The sequence below is a fragment of the Felis catus genome, chromosome F1 (genome assembly GCF_018350175.1).
Source record: "Felis catus isolate Fca126 chromosome F1, F.catus_Fca126_mat1.0, whole genome shotgun sequence".
NCBI classification, from domain to species: domain Eukaryota; kingdom Metazoa; phylum Chordata; class Mammalia; order Carnivora; family Felidae; genus Felis; species Felis catus.
In genome coordinates, this window is record NC_058384.1 from 52836976 (window position 1) to 52856743 (window position 19768).

The 19768-nt window shown below is 37.3% G+C and overlaps 1 long non-coding RNA gene across 1 annotated transcript; it reads left to right on the plus strand.

The window, feature by feature from the left end:
• Positions 1 to 1312: 1312 nt before the first annotated feature.
• On the plus strand, positions 1313 to 10943 carry LOC123382916. The gene is made up of 3 exons (XR_006592063.1): positions 1313 to 1440; positions 10000 to 10142; positions 10836 to 10943. It is a non-coding gene; the product is annotated as an uncharacterized LOC123382916 (long non-coding RNA).
• The last annotated feature ends 8825 nt before the right edge of the window (positions 10944 to 19768 follow it).

Sequence of the window (19768 nt, forward strand, 5' to 3'; positions counted from 1 at the left end):
AAAACCTCTATCTAGACACAATTTGCACTGATGGCTCCTTTCACATGGAACTGACGGGAAAGCAAATTGAATACACCTACCAAGTTGTGGAGGGCTTTTTATTGCCAGGGAAAGCACAACCTGGTTTAAAATGTCTGTAATTGTTTGACTCCTAGAGCAACTCCTGTGCCCCCAAACTGTGCAAACTGTGCAGCCCTCAAGGAGGGCACATTTTCCAATGCATGCTTCAAACGTGGCCATAAAGGAAAATGGACAAAGGGACCAGAGAAGTAAATGGGCAAAGGAATTTCTCTGGAGACCAGAACAAGAACTAACCAAGCACATTTTGCAATGCTAATACTTGCTCAGCAGGATTTGATTATTGCTATGGGCAAGTGCCTGCTCTGTGTTCTCTTTATTCGCTTTTCTGAATGAGATTTTTAATTGAAGTTATCTTGTTCTTTCTCCATTATTGTTTTAATGTGCAGAGAGAAGGAGAAGATAATTTATCTATTGGTTTGTAGGTCACCAAAACACCAAGAACCATGTACTGACTTAGTGGAAAGAACCAACAAAGAGGTTGGCATTTTAGAAGTAGTAAGTGGATAAGGCTTGAACTGTTATCCAGGGAGGAGATTGTGTGGGTTCTAGGTGTGGTAAGAGGAAAACAGATGGCTATTAAGGTAGTCATAGGGGTGGGTTAAGGTACAGACTGCTAGTTGTTCCCTGATATACATCCTTTCCTTCTTTAGAAATGGAACTCTTGAGTTTTAGCTGGGTATATAACCACACCGACAGAGTTCTCACTTCTAGATTCCCTTGCAGCTTTGTGTGGACATGTGACAAAGTTCTAACCAAGCTAGTATAAGCTGAAGTGATGCCACTTCCTGGTTAAACCTCTAAAATCTATTCTGGGCTTACCCATTTTTCCCTGAGATCTGAGAGATGGTGTGGATCATACCGGTCACTGGAGAGTCTGGGACAGAAGTCTTAAGTTGAATATGGCAAGGCAGCCGATCAGGTCCAGGGCCCTTACCTTGGAAGTGAGACATGAAAGAGAAACATCATTTAAGCTACTTTTTCTTCCTTGCAGCATATTAACCTACAATCAAACACTATGGTCTTTTCTAAGTTTTCATCATCAATCATGTTCCAAACCAACACGCACAAAGAAGGATTGAAGAATCCTAATGAGGATTCTTCCTCATTAGAAGGTAGGGGAGGAGAAAGGATTGGAATATTTACAGATTCTTGGTTTTGTTTTTGTCGCATACACAGTTAACATGTAGTTTTGTGCTAATTTTGTTTTTTACTCACAGTTCCCCAAGTTACTGAAAAAATACTTTTAGCACCTTTATTCTGCATGACAAATTACTGCAGAATAGTGGCAGTCACTGAACAGAAGTTGACTTTTGTGGAAACGTCACTGAAGCAGTGAGAAGTTGTCTGCACAGATCACTGGTTGGTAGATCATGGGGTCTTTGGGCCAAAGGACAAATAGCATGGGAGAGGCAGGAAATGTTTTAACTGTCTTAATGTAGGTAGTCAAGCTTGCTATTTCCTGAAGTGATGCATAGAAATGAACAATCTTTTTTCTCTTTTTGTATCAACCTTAAACTTAATAAAATTTCTTCCAAAGCTGATTTTCCTAAAGTCTTAATGTTCTACGTTATGAGTTTTCATTGTTCTTCTTCTCTGGTTCTATGGTATTTTAGTGGAAATTCGGGAGTTACTAATCTGTCTCTGCTGCTACAGTATAAGATGCACTGAGGAGAAAATTTTTGTCTGTCTTGTTTTTAGCATCATCTCCAATCATAGAAACTGGCCCAGAGTAAGTCTTCAGTAAATATTTGCCTACTGAATAAGTGAAATCAATCAATCAATCAATCCATTAATTTAGGAATCATTAACAAGTTGCCATTTTATGATAGATGTCCCTTCTTAATATTTTTCTCTTGAGTTGACATCCACATATACTGTAAGCAAAGTCAGATGAGTAATATGAATTAGCCAGAAAATTGGGGTGTGAAAAGAGAGTAATTCCACAATCATAAAAACTAAAGGCAGAGTCTGATGTGAAACATTTAGGAAGAAAAAGAAAAAAAAAACTTTGGCCAAATGTAGTATACAGTTACTCATCACTATGTTTTCCTTTACTGATTTCCACTAAGCAGTTTTTGAATGCATATTAGATAAGAATGTTCTCAACCTTACAAAAACCCCATAATTTTATAGATCTCAGAGTTGGTATATTAGTTTCTTTCTTTTCTTCTGCTGTAGTGAAAGTTAATGAACATAAACTCAAAACTACCTCACAATGGTCCACAATGAATGCAGACATAATAGCCCAATGTTAAGCACTTTGTGACCAAACTTGGTCTCCATCTGTCCTGTTTTAAGTCATTTCTGCAGCCAAATATATGAATGAACAAATAGCCCTTCTAAGAATGCTCTCTAGATTAACAGATGTTGGCTTTATCAGATGGATAAGAGAAAGTAAATTTCAAGCTAATGAGTGGTCAAAGAAATATTTTCCCTTCCACTGTTCCTTAGGAACAACATTTAAAATATCAGGGAGAGGGGCGCCTGGGTGGCGCAGTCGGTTAAGCGTCCGACTTCAGCCAGGTCACGATCTCGCGGTTCGGGAGTTCGAGCCCCGCATCAGGCTCTGGGCTGATGGCTCGGAGCCTGGAGCCTGTTTCCGATTCTGTGTCTCCCTCTCTCTCTGCCCCTCCCTCGTTCATGCTCTGTCTCTCTCTGTCCCAAAAATAAATAAACGTTGAAAAAAAAAAAAAATAAAATAAAATAAAATAAAATATCAGGGAGGATGGCATCCGAAAGCTCAGGTCATAACATCTATAACCAGAGAAAGGAAGTAGTGGAGATATTATTCCTTAATGATGATCTCGTTAATTAAAATCTTCATACATATCCAGATCGAGCCATCCATGCGTAAGGCACTGTGATAATGCATCCTTCTAATCCACGCTAAAGTTTGTAACAGGTCATCTGTCTACATTAATCATAACCTTTTGTTTTTAATTTCTCAAAACTTTTTAGCATTTCTTCACCAACTGTCTCTACCCAAATATTAAAAAATTTACTAAACTATACAAGTTCAAAGACAAACTAATTCACATGTAGTATTTTTAAAGATGAAAAATATTAAGCCTTGGATTAAATTGAAGAATTTAGAATTTGGGATTTATGATTGCCTAGACTTGGGATCTAGAATGTCTCATTTAACTTCACGGTAGCCAATAAGTCCTAGTTTTATATAGACCAAAGTGACCTTTCGAGCATCGCATTGATGTAAGTGGAAAAATGCTCTTGGGGCACCTGGGTAGCCCAGTTGGTTAGGCAACCGACTTCAGCTCAGGTCATGATCTCACGGTTCGTGGGTTTGAGCCCCGAGTTGGGCTCTGTGCTGACAGCTCAGAGCCTGGAGCCTGTTTCAGATTCTGTGTCTCACCCTGTCTCTGCCCCTCCCCTGCTCATGTTCTGTGTCTCTGTCTCTCAATAATAAATAAACATTTAAAAAAAAAAAAAGAAAGAAAGAAAAATGCTCTTGAGCTACAGTATTTTCTGGATGATGTTTGGTGTATTCCTGTGGACAGCTCTCAGTGGTGTCTACAGGTTTTCACTCAGCACCGACCCCAGGACAAATCGCTGTGTTAGCTGACTTTGTTTCAGACACCCCAGCAACCTCTCTCTTTGCCCTGTTCTCATTTCGCCTTTCGCCTTAGGCCCTCAGTATGTGCAGTTTGTCTATCAAAACCTGCTCTCCGGAAATGATCAGAAGCACATTCACACTAAAGAATATTTGACACATAGCAGTTTCAAATGTGAGCTATTTCAGGTCGTTCTGAATTTAAATGCACAAAAGTCAAAAACATCAAGTTTGTACTGAAATGCCTACAATATAATTTCAGTTTTCAGCAAATGTTATCCTTGCTCTTCCAGGCCTCTTGCCCCTGCCTGCCCCTCCTCTCATTGGTGGGAGGGTCAAGTGTCTGGGTTTGTGTTTGAAGAGTATGAGGGTGTGGCATGTCCATATATGCGTGTGTCTGTGTCTGTGTATGTTAGGGATGTGTGTGCATGTCTGTATGTCTGTTTTTGCAGGGTGTGGGATATGAGGGTGTGTGTGTGTTTAAAGTTACCGTGAACTTGAGGGGAGGGCTTCTTAGACACTTGCAATCACACCATGTAGATCCACCACCTTTGTATCTTATAGTTTGTTTTAATTTTTTTTAAGTTTACTTATTTAATTTGAGAAAGAGGGAGAGAGAGAGAGAGCGTGCGAGCATGCGGGGGAGGGGCAGAGGGAGGGACACAGAGAATCCCAAGCAGGCTCCACGCTCAGCACGGAGCTGGACGTGGGGCTCGATCTCACAAACGATGAGATCCGGACCTGAGCCAAAATCAAAGTCAGATGCGTAACTGACTGAGCCACCCAGGTGCCCCACCACTTTTGTATTTCAAAGCTTCTTCAGTCTTCATATACATCCTGAAAAACAGTAAGAAAATATTTGGCTAATATTCCACATTAGGAAAGATATTGAAAAGTGATGATGCATAAATGCTTCTAATTCTTTTTTTTTTAAGTTTTTAATTTTGAGAGAGAGAGAGAGAAAGAGAGAGAGAGAGAGAGAGAGCGAGCGCGTGCATGCACATGCAAGCAAGGGAGGGGCAGAAAGAGAGAGAGTGAGAGAGATGGGGAGAGAATCCCAAGCAGGCTCGGCAGAAGCAGACACAGGGCTCAGTCGTGGCCTGCACCTAGATCAGGGGTCAGATGTTTAACCGACCGAGCCACCCAGGCACCCCTAAATGCTTGTAATCCTTAAAGGGAATAATTTTGAAATTCTTCGGGCTCCTTCGTTTCATGTCATCAGGTCTACATCTTGTGTGAAACGGAACAAGAGCAAAAACAGCTTTATTACCTAATATTTCCGTTGTAATTTAAATTCACTTCTTTCAGTACCAAATTCTTGGGATTAGTAAGTTCCTCCAGACATTTCAAGAGAAAACGTTTGCCCCCACGTCTCCCCTGCCCTGTTTGAACCTTGCAGTTGCTGCGCCATGTGGAGCCCTCTACGGGACACCGTCCCTCCAGCCTAGACCTCCTTCTCCGAGTGCCCTCGTGAACAGGTCACCAAGCGATGTCTGTCTGGTGTGTGTGTTCGGGAAGCTTTATCAGCGCAAGCAGCTGCGGAAATGCTGATAGACCTGTCAGACACGAGGGGACTGTCACAGAAAATGTAAGGAGGTCCGTGAGGGACTGGCAGCTCTGTGGGCTCAGCATTCACCTCAGAAAAGAAGAAGGGGCTCGATCTGCAGACATGTTTATGATTTTCTCATTAGGTGTCACAGGCAACCCAAGCTCTTCCAGAATATAGGAACATATTGAGAAGTAGGTGTTCAAATTTTAACCAGTAACAGCTGAGATAGAATATAAAGAGAGATGGGCGCCTGGGTGGCTCAGCCAGTTAAGTGTCAGACTTCCGCTCAGATCGTGATCTCAAGGTTCCTGGGTTTGAGCCCTGTATTGTGTTCTTTGCTGACAGCTCGGAGCCTGAAGCCTGCTTTGGATTCTGTCTCCCTCTCTCTCCCTGTCCCTCCCCCGCTCACATTCTGTCTCTCTCTCTCAAAAATAAGTAATAAACGTTAAAAAAATTTTTTTTAAAGAAAAAGAAAATAAAAAGATGGCAGAGCAAAAGGTACACAGTAGAAAGAGTTTCAGATTAAAAGGACGCTGGATTTAAATCTGGGATCTTCCATTTATAGGATGGATGACCTTATGCAAATGATCTAACTTCTATTAGGCTCAGTTTCCTTATCTGGAAAATGGGCATAAACATTTACTTTACTCAGCTCTTGGAAAGGACACATGAAGTAATATTTTTAAGGAACTAACTCAGGTACCTATATTTTTAGGCTTTATTTTTTTGTTAAATGTTTATTTATTTGTTTTGAGAGAGACAGAGGGCAAGCAGTGTAGGGGCAGAGAGAGAGAGGGAGAGAGAGAATCCCAAGCAGCCTCCATGCCCAGCATGAGCCCAACATGGGGCTTTATCTCACGACTGTGAGATCATGACCTGAGTCAAAATCAAGAGTCAGATACTTAACCAAGTGAACCACCCAGGCACCCCTAGGTGCCTGGTTTTCAATAAATGATTGAAAATTATTTATTACTGGACGACAACCACAAGTCGGCAGCAAACACTCAGCTTAGTTCTCTGTTATCATTGCCGTCATGAGTTTTTCTCATCTGTGTTATCGGGTTTTTGTCTGTTTCTTAAATTCTGTGGCTTATTCATGTTTGTATTCCCAGGTGCTACTGTACTATCCTGAATATGATAATAAAAATAATAAACAAACTTTACTGGATATAATTTGCCAGGCCCTCTTCTAAGTACTTTAACTTTTTAAATTCTCACGAGAATCCTACTAGGTAGTTACTACAGTTATCCTCATTTTGATGATGAGACATTACCTAAGTTGTCCATGATCACGGAGCCAAATAAATTTCAAAGCCTGGATTCCAAACATGGACATCTGGGGCCAGACCCTGGTTTTAGACCAGCAGGCGATTACACTGGCGAGGAAAGGAAATCCAAATAAGGTGGAGGGTGCCACCCAGTGATAAAGCCTTTGAATAGCAGTGAATTAACCAGAAGTCTGAGGAAATGGGAGCAAGTTATACCAGGAGTCCAGGCAAGAAGGCTCCAGAGAGAGTGGTGCCTGAGGTTGAACAGCATTTGATGACACTAACAAGCTGAGCCTGAGATGGGAGTTGTAAATTTGGAAGGAATATTTGATTTATTGCATTTGTTTACTTGGCATCTATACCTAGACCGCTGATTAAAAATGCTTTGAAAATAGGTACTGTCACCATGAACCAAAATACATTTAAAAGAGCTGACAAATAGATGTTCCAGGTATCAGTGAACTGCCACCATGCAATGCCTCATTTATTTCTGTGGCTGCAGGAAGCATATTAAGTAACAGTAGATCTCTTTTTCTGATTGTAAGATTCATTAAAGCCACTTGGCATTAGACTCCGGGAGGTACTTAATATGTATTGATTAATAATTAATGAATAGAAGTGTGAGTGGGTCAATGGGAATGAGGCTATCGGACAGTGGTGTAAAAGCGATTAGACACTAAAATCCGGAGCCACTGCTGTGACCAGGGAAGTGTTTAACTGTTCTCTAGTGAGGGAGTTGTTTTCTGCTCAGGTACTGTCAGCAAGTTATTCAGTCAGCCTCAAAGCCAGAAGCTCATAAAACACGCCTTGACACCATGGTCCTTCTGGAATGGCTTCAATATGAATTGGGAGTGGGAGCAAGGCAGAGAACTGTAGCATCAGAAACCAAAGCAGCCCTTCCCTGATACTATGGAAGTCACGGCAGGCATTTAAGAAAATGCACCCTCTGGAGAAATACAGTGAAATGGAGAAAATAAGGTTTAGCTGTTAACAGTAACATGGACCTTGTTACACATAAACATCTGTTGCCTCTCAGAGAGCTTTGCCTGGGTCAGTTAGTCCTCATGTTGACATTAGCATTCTTAGGAATATATTGAGCACTTACCTGTATCTGACACATCAGGTGTCTTCCCCGAACCGTTCTCATTTTATCATGACAGGTATCCTGCCATACAATTATCCTAGATGAAGAAACCAAAGTTCAGAGAATGCAAGTAGTCTGACTAAGGTCACCCAGCCCAGAGTACAAAAATCAGGATTGGGAAGTCCCAAAGACTCTGACTGAATAGGCATTTATCGTACAGGTACTTGGTAAATGCAAAAGGCAAAATATAAGGGCAAAACTTGAAGGACGATAAAGGAAAAGACAAAGAAGGAAAGGGAGGCTGGGATAATATCACTGATTGTTTGCTGATAAGCTGAGCACAGTAGTAGAATATAGGGAATCCAGAGAAATGTGTATCTAACCTGTCCAGAAATCTCCTTCACTGAAACATCTAAGACTTCCAGTAAGGCTTTAGAAAAATCTGGACTGCCATCCAAGGATAAATTCTCTAAGGAGAGTCTGAACTACTGATGTAAAAAAACAAACAAACAAACAAACAAACAAGCAAACAAAAAACGATTGGAATCTCAGCAATAATGATACAAATTCAACATTTGCACTAACTAATTACCTACCTACCTAAATAAATAACTACATAAATAAGGAAAAGAAACTAGAGCCCATAATACTTCTATAAAATAAATTTGGGGTTGGGCATATATTTAATCCAACCTGGGAAGTTCACTTCTGTGAATCTGTTCAAAGATATGCTCTTTAAAACTGAGACATTTTTCCTGCATTAAAGTGTTTGGCATAATTTATTTATAATAATAGTCTGTGAAGATTACACTTAAAAGGAAAATGTTTATAATTAACATTGGCAGATAATACATGGAGCATCCAGTTAAATTTGAATTCCAGATAAGCAACAATTTTTTCAGTAAAACTATTTCCCTTGCAATATTTTAGACATACTTACACACACACACACAAAAATCAGTCCATCTGAAATTCAAACTTAATAGAGCATCCTATATGTTTTATTTGCGAAAGGTGATAGTCTTAATTATGATATAATGTTAAGTTGAAAGGAAGCAGGATACAAAATTTTATATACAGATGGATTTGAGATAGGTTTAAAAAAATTCATCATTTGGTATTCTTACATTGTTTACCTTCTAAAAATTTTTTCTTACTTCCATTTATGCTTTAATTAATGTTTTACTATTTAAACTTAATGAAAATTTCTTCTTGAGAAAAAGTCCAAATCCACCAGTATTTTGAAGGTTATACTTACAGAGTGGAAGACCCCTCTCCATGGGACGGTTAACTCACTGAATAGGATCTTTACTGCTTTTTAGTAGTTTGTTAAATATACAATGAATGAAATTGTGTGTGTGTGCATGTGTGTGTGTGTGTGTGTGTGTGTGTGTGTGTGTGTGTGTGTTTGCGTGTGTGAAAGAGAGAGAGACATGTATATGCAGGGATTTATATGTCTCTGTGTATATGTGTGTGTTTGTGTATGTATGTAGACAGAGAGAAAACAGATTATGCTATAGTAATTCTAAATATAATCACCTTTTGTCAGTCCTATCTTGATCTCTAGATACTTCAGTTATGGACATAGAAAGTAGCATTTCTCAACTCAACTCCAATCATTGAAAGAAAAGGAAACTCCTAGTGTGATTTTAGGCCAGGTTCTCTACATGCAACAGGAGGGAATATAACAATGTAACAAACAAAAAATAACAGCAACAGAAACTGCCTTTCAGTTGATCTGTGGGAAACAAGCATGCTAATTTGTAGTCTCTCCACATGCACACCCGCCTCATTATAACCCACTCTCCACACTGCAGTGGCCAAAATGTAAACCTCTGCTTAAAATCCTTCCAACAATTCCATCACTCTCTGCATACAGACCTCTTCTTATCACAGCCTATAATTAGGGTGACTCAGGGACCCAGTGGCCACCTGTTGTTTCAGTATAATCATTGGTAGTGCTTCCCTTTTAATCTCAAACGCGATCCAGTTTGACAATAAACTACATAGTTACCCTTCCCTGTTCTGGCTCTTCTCTTTTCCTACCCTCTTTACTCTGAGGCCATCACATACTGGTGTCCCATTCTCCTTTGTAACTCAGAACCTCTTCAAAGGCTCTCTCTGCTGCTCTGAAATACTCTCCTGCCCCCTACTGCTGCCTCCTCCCTGCCCCGCCCTGCTAATGCCTCCTTAAAGCGATTCAGCATTCATATTTTAGTTCAAATATCACCTTCTTTCCAGACAATCTATTCTTTTTACCCTAGACTAGGTGTAGTTCTCCTATTATTTATTCTCATAGCACCATACACCTCTCCACTCATCACAGAGTGATAAGACATCTATTTGCAAGATTATTTGATTAGTGACAACATTTTCTATCTTACTGTACGTTCCATGGGTATAGGGACAGGTTGGTTTCTTATTGCTCGTTTCTTTTGTTTTGTTCAAGCCATTGTATCCAGTCCCCATAATTGTGCCCAGTATGGTATTGGGGCTTGATGATTATTTATTGGACTAACGACTGAAGGTGCTGCACAACCTTTTGAAGAAAGAGCACACACGACCTCACCTATCTCAGTATGCCTCTTCAAGGTGACGCATCGTGTTCATCATCAAAGGGCTCATCAAGTTGGTTTGACTCTTTGTGAGGTTATCAGCCAATCGTACTCATTTCCTACATCTGTTATTTCAAATACGTGTGTGAAAACAGATTAAAATTATCATTTTTTTGTTTAATAACGAATACATTTACAAGGCAATTAGCAAACTCATTCTGCCTTTTGTGAACATCTCTTATTCCGCCCAATTCATGTTAGCTTGTTAGAGAATAGAACCTTCACATTCTGCTCTCTTTACTAAAGCACTTATATCTTAGTTCTACAGGTAAATATATAGTTAATGTTTAATAATTATCCCAGTCCTTATGTTTCTGTGTCTCCAGATGCTTTTGCCAACTAGTTTGGTTTTAAATAGTGTCTGGTGGTCTTTGATTTTTCTCTCTTTATGTTCTATTTTTATGGAAAGATCCTGGAAGATTCAAACTTTGCTGCAGTCACCAGCTTTTCAGATACCCTATATGTTTAAATTCTGTTGCATGTCCAGTGCCCAGCTCCCCATGTATCCAATGTTACATACCCCATCTTACATAGGTTGTTATGAACTAATCAATGAAAAGTTTAAAACATAATAATAATAATAATCTTATATATATTATATAGTATACATGTATTAAGTGCTTACCATGTGATAGACAGTCTTCTAAGTGCCTTCCATGTATTAACTCAGGTCTATATCAAGAGGACCATAAAAATGCAAAATGTAACAGCATTTCTAAAGCAATTAGCTCGGAACAAAGAAAAGTCATTATGAAAACACAGATACTGTGCTTTGGGGGAAGAATGCCAAGTCCTTGGTTCAGAGGGAGAGAAATAAGGCAAGTGAATGATTTTAAGTACATTTTACACTTCGGGTTCATGCTAGGTTTCAGGATGGTTAATGTTTGGCCTCTAACATCAATATTCTTTAATAGACACTTAGGACATGGGTATTGGATGATGCCAATAAACAGATACTTCCCTGATGCCACTGTCTCTGGAATAAAGTTCCCATAACTGAAATTCCTGCCAAGTAGATTAAAAAGCATTGTATAAGATACTCCAACTCCTTCTGATACAGACCCAAGATTGGACCAAAGTCTTTCTTCACTAGAAAATAAGAAATCTCCTCAACAACTTTACAGCACTCACTTTAAATGTGAGAATTCTTCACCTCGATGAGAGGAAGATGTCATCTATATGCTCCTGAAAAAAGAATCCTGACCATGATATGAACAGAATAAACTTGACTGAAAGTCTATCTATATACAACATTATGAAGTACTGAATGATGTTATTTGTGACAAATTTTTAAAGGATATAATATTTATACACTCAAATAACTTGCCTTTTCATATAGTCTTCTTAGCTTTGCTTAGCTACTAGTGAACACCCAAATTTTACGAACTCAACCACCTTTTCCATCTTGATGAGAGCCTCAGAAACTATTCACTCTGAGGTTTTGGTCTGATAAGTTTTACTCAAAAACATAACTGCTTTTAATTGGTTTGGTGCTGTTAGAGAGATGTAAAAAGTGAAATCAGCATTAGGTATTGATCTCACAGTTAATTAACTTTTATCTTGAAGTTAGTATCTCCCTAATTAATGATGTGCATGCTAATAAAGAAAGATGTTCTCTGTAACAGATGTGTATTTGATTCTCCTACATTTTCACTCTGAGGGAAGAACCTGCTAAATGTTAAATTCCTTTTTTTTTTGGTTTCAAAATCACCCCTAATCTCATTACTCATTTCACTCCTATAAGTGAACGAATTTGTTCTTCACTTAAGTCTCTATATATTCTGTAAGCTATATATCACAATATGTAGAGATTCATGGTTCTTTCGATCTTTCTTTATGTAACATATCCTTTATTCTTCTAAGGGGAATCTGGATCTCTACCCCATTTTTCTGAAATTTCATTGTAATTCATAAAAACATATTAAAGTTTACTTTTTTCTATAACCTCAAGATCTTAAGTTATCAATGTTTCAAATATGTTACTCATAGATTTAATTTAAAATTTAAAAAAAATATTTATTTCTTTATTTTGAGAGAGTGAGAGACAGAGAGAGAGAGAGAGAGAGAGAGAGAGCAGGGGAGGGGCAGAGAGAGAGGGAGAGAGAGAATCCCAAGCAGGCTTCGTGCTGTCAGAGCAGAGCCTGATGCAGGGCTTGATCCCACAAACCATGAGATCTGAGACGAAATCAAGAGTAGGTCACTTGACTAACTAAGCCACCCAGGCACCCTTTTTATTTAAATTTTGATGAGAAAATAATCACTGATTTTTAATAAATATATTATTTATGAAAAAAACAACTATCTGTGTTTCTAAGACATGCACCAAAACATATATATTGAATATCCCACTACTTTTAAGTAGTGACTCATGGCAGATGGTGTTATTCATTGCTTTTGTTGGCAAAGAAAGAGATCAAGGTTCTTTAGAGATACTTGTTCATGTCTCGCTGTAGCCTAGCTTTTGAGTTGCACATATTATGAAACACTTAATTCAGCCTCAAGATATGAAATCTTGTTACACTTGGGTTTCTTTAATAATAAAGCTCATTGAAAGTTGTGGATAATAGGTATATTCACAGTGTTGATGGTCTTGGAGGCTACTCCATAGCGATATATCAAATTACAATAATACCTGAATGTGTTCTGAATCAGCACAATGAAAATTAGTCAGAGAGCAGAGTACCTATTGGTTTATATAGCATTATATATACCATACAGGAATCATGATATGAATTTTTATATTGTCATTTGGTGGTTTGGTAGAACCACTTGGCCAAATGTGACTATGAAAATGTCTTTATCTTAGCCCAGATCACCTTTTTATTTCCCATTTTCCAGGTTTGACTGTCTGCACTCTGTGGGTCTCAAAATGTTTCATTACCTTCTTGGTAGTTTAGGAATTCCCTTGTATCAAGTACTTAAATCATTGTTATGTAATATCAGAATTTCTTTATTCTCAAAGGTCAGCTTTTAAATGAATATTATATTTATATAGAGACATTACATTACATTTTACAGAGAGACATTATATTTAAATAGACCATTATATCAATCAGCTACATTGATACATAGCTATTTGCCCCTTTACTGTGGTAAATGCCCAATGGCAGTCATTTATGTTCGCGCCTTCATTCTCCATTTGTATTTCCCTTTTTCTGTCCCTTTTTAAGGGCATATGACACTGTCCAGGTTCTCAGATGATGGTCTTAATTATCATAGTCTACACACCTGCTAGATTGCTAAGCATTTTGTATTCATGTTCTTTATTTTATTTATTACGACAACCTTAAAAATAGATACGATTGTTTGCTCTTTATAGATTAGGAAATTCAGGCTCTGTACTGTCATTTAACTTGTCTGAGTTTTGATAGATTAGGGACACAGAAAAGGCAAAATTAAATTTTAGATATCAGTGATGCCATGGGGCTAATTTCTGGAGTGTCAATATAGAAAAGTCATAAGTACATAGACGCCAGTGTCAGACTCTCTGCATTCAAATCCTGGCTCGCCTCCTTTTCCTGGATTTGTGAACTGTTGTCATTCTTGAACTTCTCAAAACTGCAGGGCTTGCATCATTGTAGGAGGCAGAGTGCCCCTTCTTAACTCGGAAGATTATTGTGAGAATTTGATGAAATAATGCATATAAAGAGCATAGTGTCTGATGTGATAAATTCTCAAGAATTTTAGTTAGTCATTAATATATCTTATTTTCTTACCAAATTGATAGGAAAGGGTTATTTTCCCCCTGCAATTTTGATGGAGCATAACCTCCACATTGAAGCTGAGTTCAAAGTTTCCTCCATTTCACAGAAACATGGGCAGCATCACTGAAGATTCCTTCTGACTGCATTAGTCCATCACTTCATGAAAAGAAAGACGCCACCATTATACAGATGACAACAAATACAAGAAAAAGTAAATACAAAAATCCAATCATAACTGAATTGAGACATTGCTTTTGGATATTCGTTGTATTAAAAACTTGATTCCTTTCTTAATTTGTTTTTAAACCACTAATTACTGTGTATTTGCCACATGATAAGCACTTGGCTAAGCTTTTTTGATGTAGCATTTGCTTCTCAGAATAACACTATGAAATAGACATTTTTATCATCATTTAACAGACAAGAAGACAGAAGCCCAGACTGTTACTTAGCTTTCCAAAGATAATGCAGCCATTATCTGATAGAACGTGGATATGACCTGGTATGACCTGGGCCTTCCCTTTCTGGTCTACTTTCTTCTCACTATACCAGGTCTCTCTTACGATTCAGTCTACATTTGTCACATGATAAATGCTTACACTTTGACCTTCAATATTGGTTGTCATCTGTGAGTTTTGGAGTGAAAGAAAAATGGACCCCACAACCATCTCTAGGTTAAATTAATCAATAAATACATAAGCAATGTCTAATTCATTAATATAGCTACAGCCAATGGCAAAATCATACTGAAGAAGAAAATTCCACCTGAATGTATTGATCTTGTGAGACAGAAAACTTTTTTTTTTCTTATCAAAGATTTCAAGATCCTGTCCCACAAAAAGTTTTCCAATTCCCCCTTCTTGGGCAATAACATGAGCATGAAAGTCTTTTAGAGGTATATTGATTTTATATTATGCAATAACACATTTTCATTAATTTACCTCCATTTCTACCCACCAACTTTCCTTCTCCCAGAGTTTTCCTTCCTGATCACAATGTAATATGTATAATTTGGAATTTCCTTAGAGTAACAGTGTCATAAAATTTAAGGAGGAGAAAGGGATTTTGGAAACCACATAATTTATAATTTAATTATAAAGATGTTAAAGCTCAAACACAGAAATCATTTGTGGTCTGGTGAAAGTCACAGAAGTGAGACATAACAAAATCTATATTTCGCTTTCTTGATGAATTCAATATCCCTTCAGGAACTATTCCTATAAGAGAGTGCTAGACCTATAAGAGATTTTCCTCCATGGAGGAATTTGCAATATGGATGGAAAGAAAGGTACACAGAGATAAACTCATTTAGTCGGTCAAGACAGGTTCTCCATTAAAGAATGTTACCACAGTGACATGTGCATACATATATGCATATAAAGAACATTATTACCAAGAGTAGAAATAATACACACAAAAAATGATGTGGCATAAATCTTATGTCTATGAGCATCTAGAATATAAAAGTCAAAGGGCTGGACAAAGACTAAAGATGGAGAGAAAACAGAAAACACTCCGAATAAGGCACAGATCAGTGTGCTTGGAGCATCTTCTGAAAAAAAAATCTGTTCACACTCTTTATCCAAAGAGGAGGACGTGTCAACTTCCTTCAAAAAGCTAACGGCCCAGGGCAGAGGTTACCTCCCCCACATTAATCCAAGAAAGAGGCCCTTGCAGCTGCTCCATGCAGGGTCTTTGGGCTCCTTGAAGAGCTGCTTTAGGATTTAGGAGGAAAAAAACTAGGGTTATGACTTTCTGGCAATGAAATGAATAATTTGCAGCCACACAATTATTGGAACAAATTGACAAGAAACATTAAACGTCTCTATTACCAGTAAAAGTGTAAAAATATGAGAAAAATGTCATCCTGGAGCAGATCAATCATTTAAGCATTCCAGTAAGTGGTTTCTCAAAATGTTACACTCAAGATCTCTAACTTTCTTTGACAGCCCGACGCACACCCGCCATCAATTAATTTATCTCAATTCTTCTTGTATGTCTATTTTCAACATCACCTTTCTGGGAAAAGACTTTCATATGTTTATAATCCCTTTCAAGTGTGAAAGGTGACCCTTACTCTGGTAATTAGACATCAAATAAAGAAATCTGAAGTCACAGTATACGCATCCTTGAAAATGTTTTAGACTTCAATTATCTCAACTCTCAGCTTTTATCTTTGAAGGTTAGAGTCCTCTTTCTTGTGTGTGCATCATTATACGAAAGGTGGTCACTCCCATTTCATCTGCAACTCTATTGAGATGTCCAGTATCTTTCAAAAATGTCATCATTTACTGGAAAACCACTAAAATCTATGGAAATTCCCTTTGAGGCAAAAACACTTTAAGAAACCCCAAGTAATACCATGTACAGAAAGATCCAGAGTACTTACTTGTCATGTTTTCTGATTTGTTTTGTTTTGTTTTGTTTTTAAATATCAGGTAGACAGCTAACAAACAGTTGGGGTAGAGTAAGCCATGTTAAAGTAGGACGGTTTGTTCCTGTAATTGGTCTTCCCAAAGGATCGTGCTGTCTGTGCACAGTGCTGACCACTCGGCTGCTCCCGTAGTGACAATTTCTCCTCGTACTCTATGAAGACCTGAATGAAAATTTGTTTTGAAAAAATAAAAAAGAGGCAAAACTTATGGTGGATACAATACTGACAGGATTAACATGAATTGTGATATCAATTTCCATTTAATGTAAAATTACTATCAAGCATACTCATTTTATGTCTCTTTTCCCCCATTAAAATATAGCATTAACACTATGTAAGTTTTTCAGGAGATAGTTATGAAATCAGCAGGCAGAGGTGAGGGCCTGACACATCGTGGGAGTTCCTTAAATATGTTCAAATGAGTAAACGAGCAGTTCTAGGCAAGCACGACACCTAGTCATTTGGCACGTAATAAATAAAACTGTATTTGAATAATTAACCAATTAAGTGCTTTAAACACTAACCCAAGACATTAAATTGACCAGGGAAGGTCCCTATTCTCAACTTAGAGGTTAGAATTATGAATGTTGAGAAAATTTTTCCACTACCTGCTAACTGACCCAGCAGAAAGAGAAAATTAAAAAATAATTTAAAAAGAAATCTTCCAGGTTACACTTAGGAAAGTCACCCTATACCTTTAACTCTTCTTTTGCTACATCATTACAAATAGCATAGAGACCAGGGCACCTGGGTGGCTCAGTCAGTTTAGTGTCCAACTTCAGCTCAGGTCATGATCTCACAGTTTGTTTGAGCCCTGCATCGGGCTCTGTGCTGACAGCTCGGAGCCTGGAGCCTGTTTCAGATTCTGTGTCTCCCTCTCTCTCTGCCCCTCCCCCACTCATGCTCTGTTTGTCTCAAAAATAAATAAACATTAAAAATTAAAAAAAAAAACTAGCATAGAGACTACCTAGAAATCTATCTATAAAATATATAGTCTCTTTTTTGCTTTTTGATAAAATGAAGAACATATAATCAAAGAAATTGCAAATAATCTTTTTTTTTGTTGTTTCCCTGGTTCCTGTGAAATTTGACAAGTACTTTGCCATAGAAATCAAATTAAAAATATTCTTAAGAGCTTTTCAGACATGTTTATTAAGTAGTTTCAATATGATCTCAGTTCATTGTTTTCTAAAACAAAAAAGGTAGAATTACTACTTTTTATCACTCATTAATGGATTCAACAAATGTATTAAGTACCAGCTACATGCCAATAGTCCTGAAAAAGGCAATCCATTCATGTCCATGTTCATCACCATTAGTTTATAATGTTAAATATCTGGAAAACCTAATTTCAAACTAATAAACTGCATTCAACCAAATCTGTGTAGCCATTACCATTTAAAATTTATACAGAGAAATAATTGTTTATGATAAATTGTTAATTTTTATTTTTATTTATTTTTTAAGTTGATTTACTTATTTTGAGAGAGAAAGAGTGTAAGCGAGAGAGAGGAAGAGAGAGATTCTCAAGCGGGCTAACAGCACAGAGCCCAGTGAGAGGCTTGATCTCACAAACCATGAGTTCATAACCTGCATTCAAGTCAAGAGTCGATGCTTAACCGACTGAGCCACCCAGGTGCCCCTTAAATTGTTAATTTTTAATTGAAAGGGTTGACACATTCTTGTTGGAATCTGGTTGTATTTTACTTCATAATTCTATAGACATACATATAAAGATAGCAAAGTCGGTACTATGGCTAGATGACAAAATAACATATTTTCATGTATTAGAATTAAAAAACCTTAAATGTTTGAAATTAAACAAAATGTTAAATTTGGTTATTTCAGTTATATACTTAGTGAAATGCTTTATTGCCTCATTGTTTTCCCAGATTTTCTAGATTTTCAACATACTTTTATTTGGCATGAAGGATATGTCCGGAGCTAAGCAAGAGCTGAAGAGGCAGAGGTAAAGAGGATACCATTCTGAAGATCCAAGGGCCAAGGTCTTGGGAATAGTTAAATATACTACAGCAGGCGTTAGCAGAAATTGGTAAGATGGACAGAGGCAGAGGCTGCAGGGAGGTGGAGCCTGAAACCGTGTCTTCGGGAGAAAGGTTTCTTACTACCTAGATAGCATTTAGTCAGCAATGAATGTCTATCGTATTAAGAAAACATTATAATGAATATTACTGTGTTTGATTTGACTAAAAATAAAGAATGAGTGTTCATATTCTATTAGAAAAATCTAGGAGGTGGATCCCAGTATCAACCAAACAACCTATATTCAACAGATGGCTTATAATCCATGTTTTAATTCTCTGGGAACATGAAATTCCATTTTGAAATAAAAGATAGAGATTTCTTAATGATTACCCCAGTGATCTGAATTCCATTCTCAGCTCTGCATAGGGACTTCATCGTGTCACATTAGATGAATCACTTAATCTTTCCAAACTGTCATCTATCAAAATACCTTGACAGTGATTATATATGTTAGGTCCCTGAGGAAATTTATGAGGATGACCTTAAGTTCCATTCTTTGCCAAAATGAACAGGAGGGACCAGGAAAATGTCTAAAATTATTATTTCATGTGAAAAGATAAACAAAAAATGGAAATTATTTTTTTCAAGGACATTGGTGTTCAAAAGCAAAAATCAATTTTTCAGCATTTTCAAAGTTCATATAAGACTCCATGTACCTGAATCATTTCCTGATTAGTTTCTGTATGAAAAATATGAGATGCTTTTCTGGTATATGTGAAGGCAAATCTTTGGGAGTCTTCTTAGGTCAAATCAATGAAGGATTTAGATTTCTTTCCCTTTAATTTTAATTCAGCATTTCTAAAGTACTAAGACCTAAAAACTGGAAAAAATATTGTGAGTACATATTCCTCTAAGTGTGACAACTAAATTAATATTTTTAAATGCAGTTAAACTAATATTGTAACAAGATTTAAAGCACAGTTCATTAAAAAAAACATAATTTTAGTAGTGTACTTGAAGCTTGCTCAGGTGAATTAGAACTACAATACAAAATGTGCATGTATGAATGTTAAAAAATATTGAATATTTTAAAATACTTAACTCACAAAGAAATTTTAAATTTGGAAAAAAAAATCCATCACAGGTCTTCAAATATACTCCTGGAGTTTCAGGAGAGGGTAGTGCACTATTTTATATATACTTAACATTTGTTTCATTTTATTAAAGAATATCCTGAAATCTCCAGAGCTTAACTGCCTTGCTCAAGACCATACTGCTGTTAGTTTCATGATATATGCTTATAAGAGATCGCTTAAAGACAGATGTCACATTTGACACCTGAGTTAGGTGAACTAAAAGCTGGTGACTTGAGAAACCCATCTGAGAGCCTGATTCCCTTCACCTCACAGTCTCTCTGGTGACCTATTCGTTGGCATCTTTGGGAGAAAGGAAAATGGGTTAAGGTAATAATTTTCATGC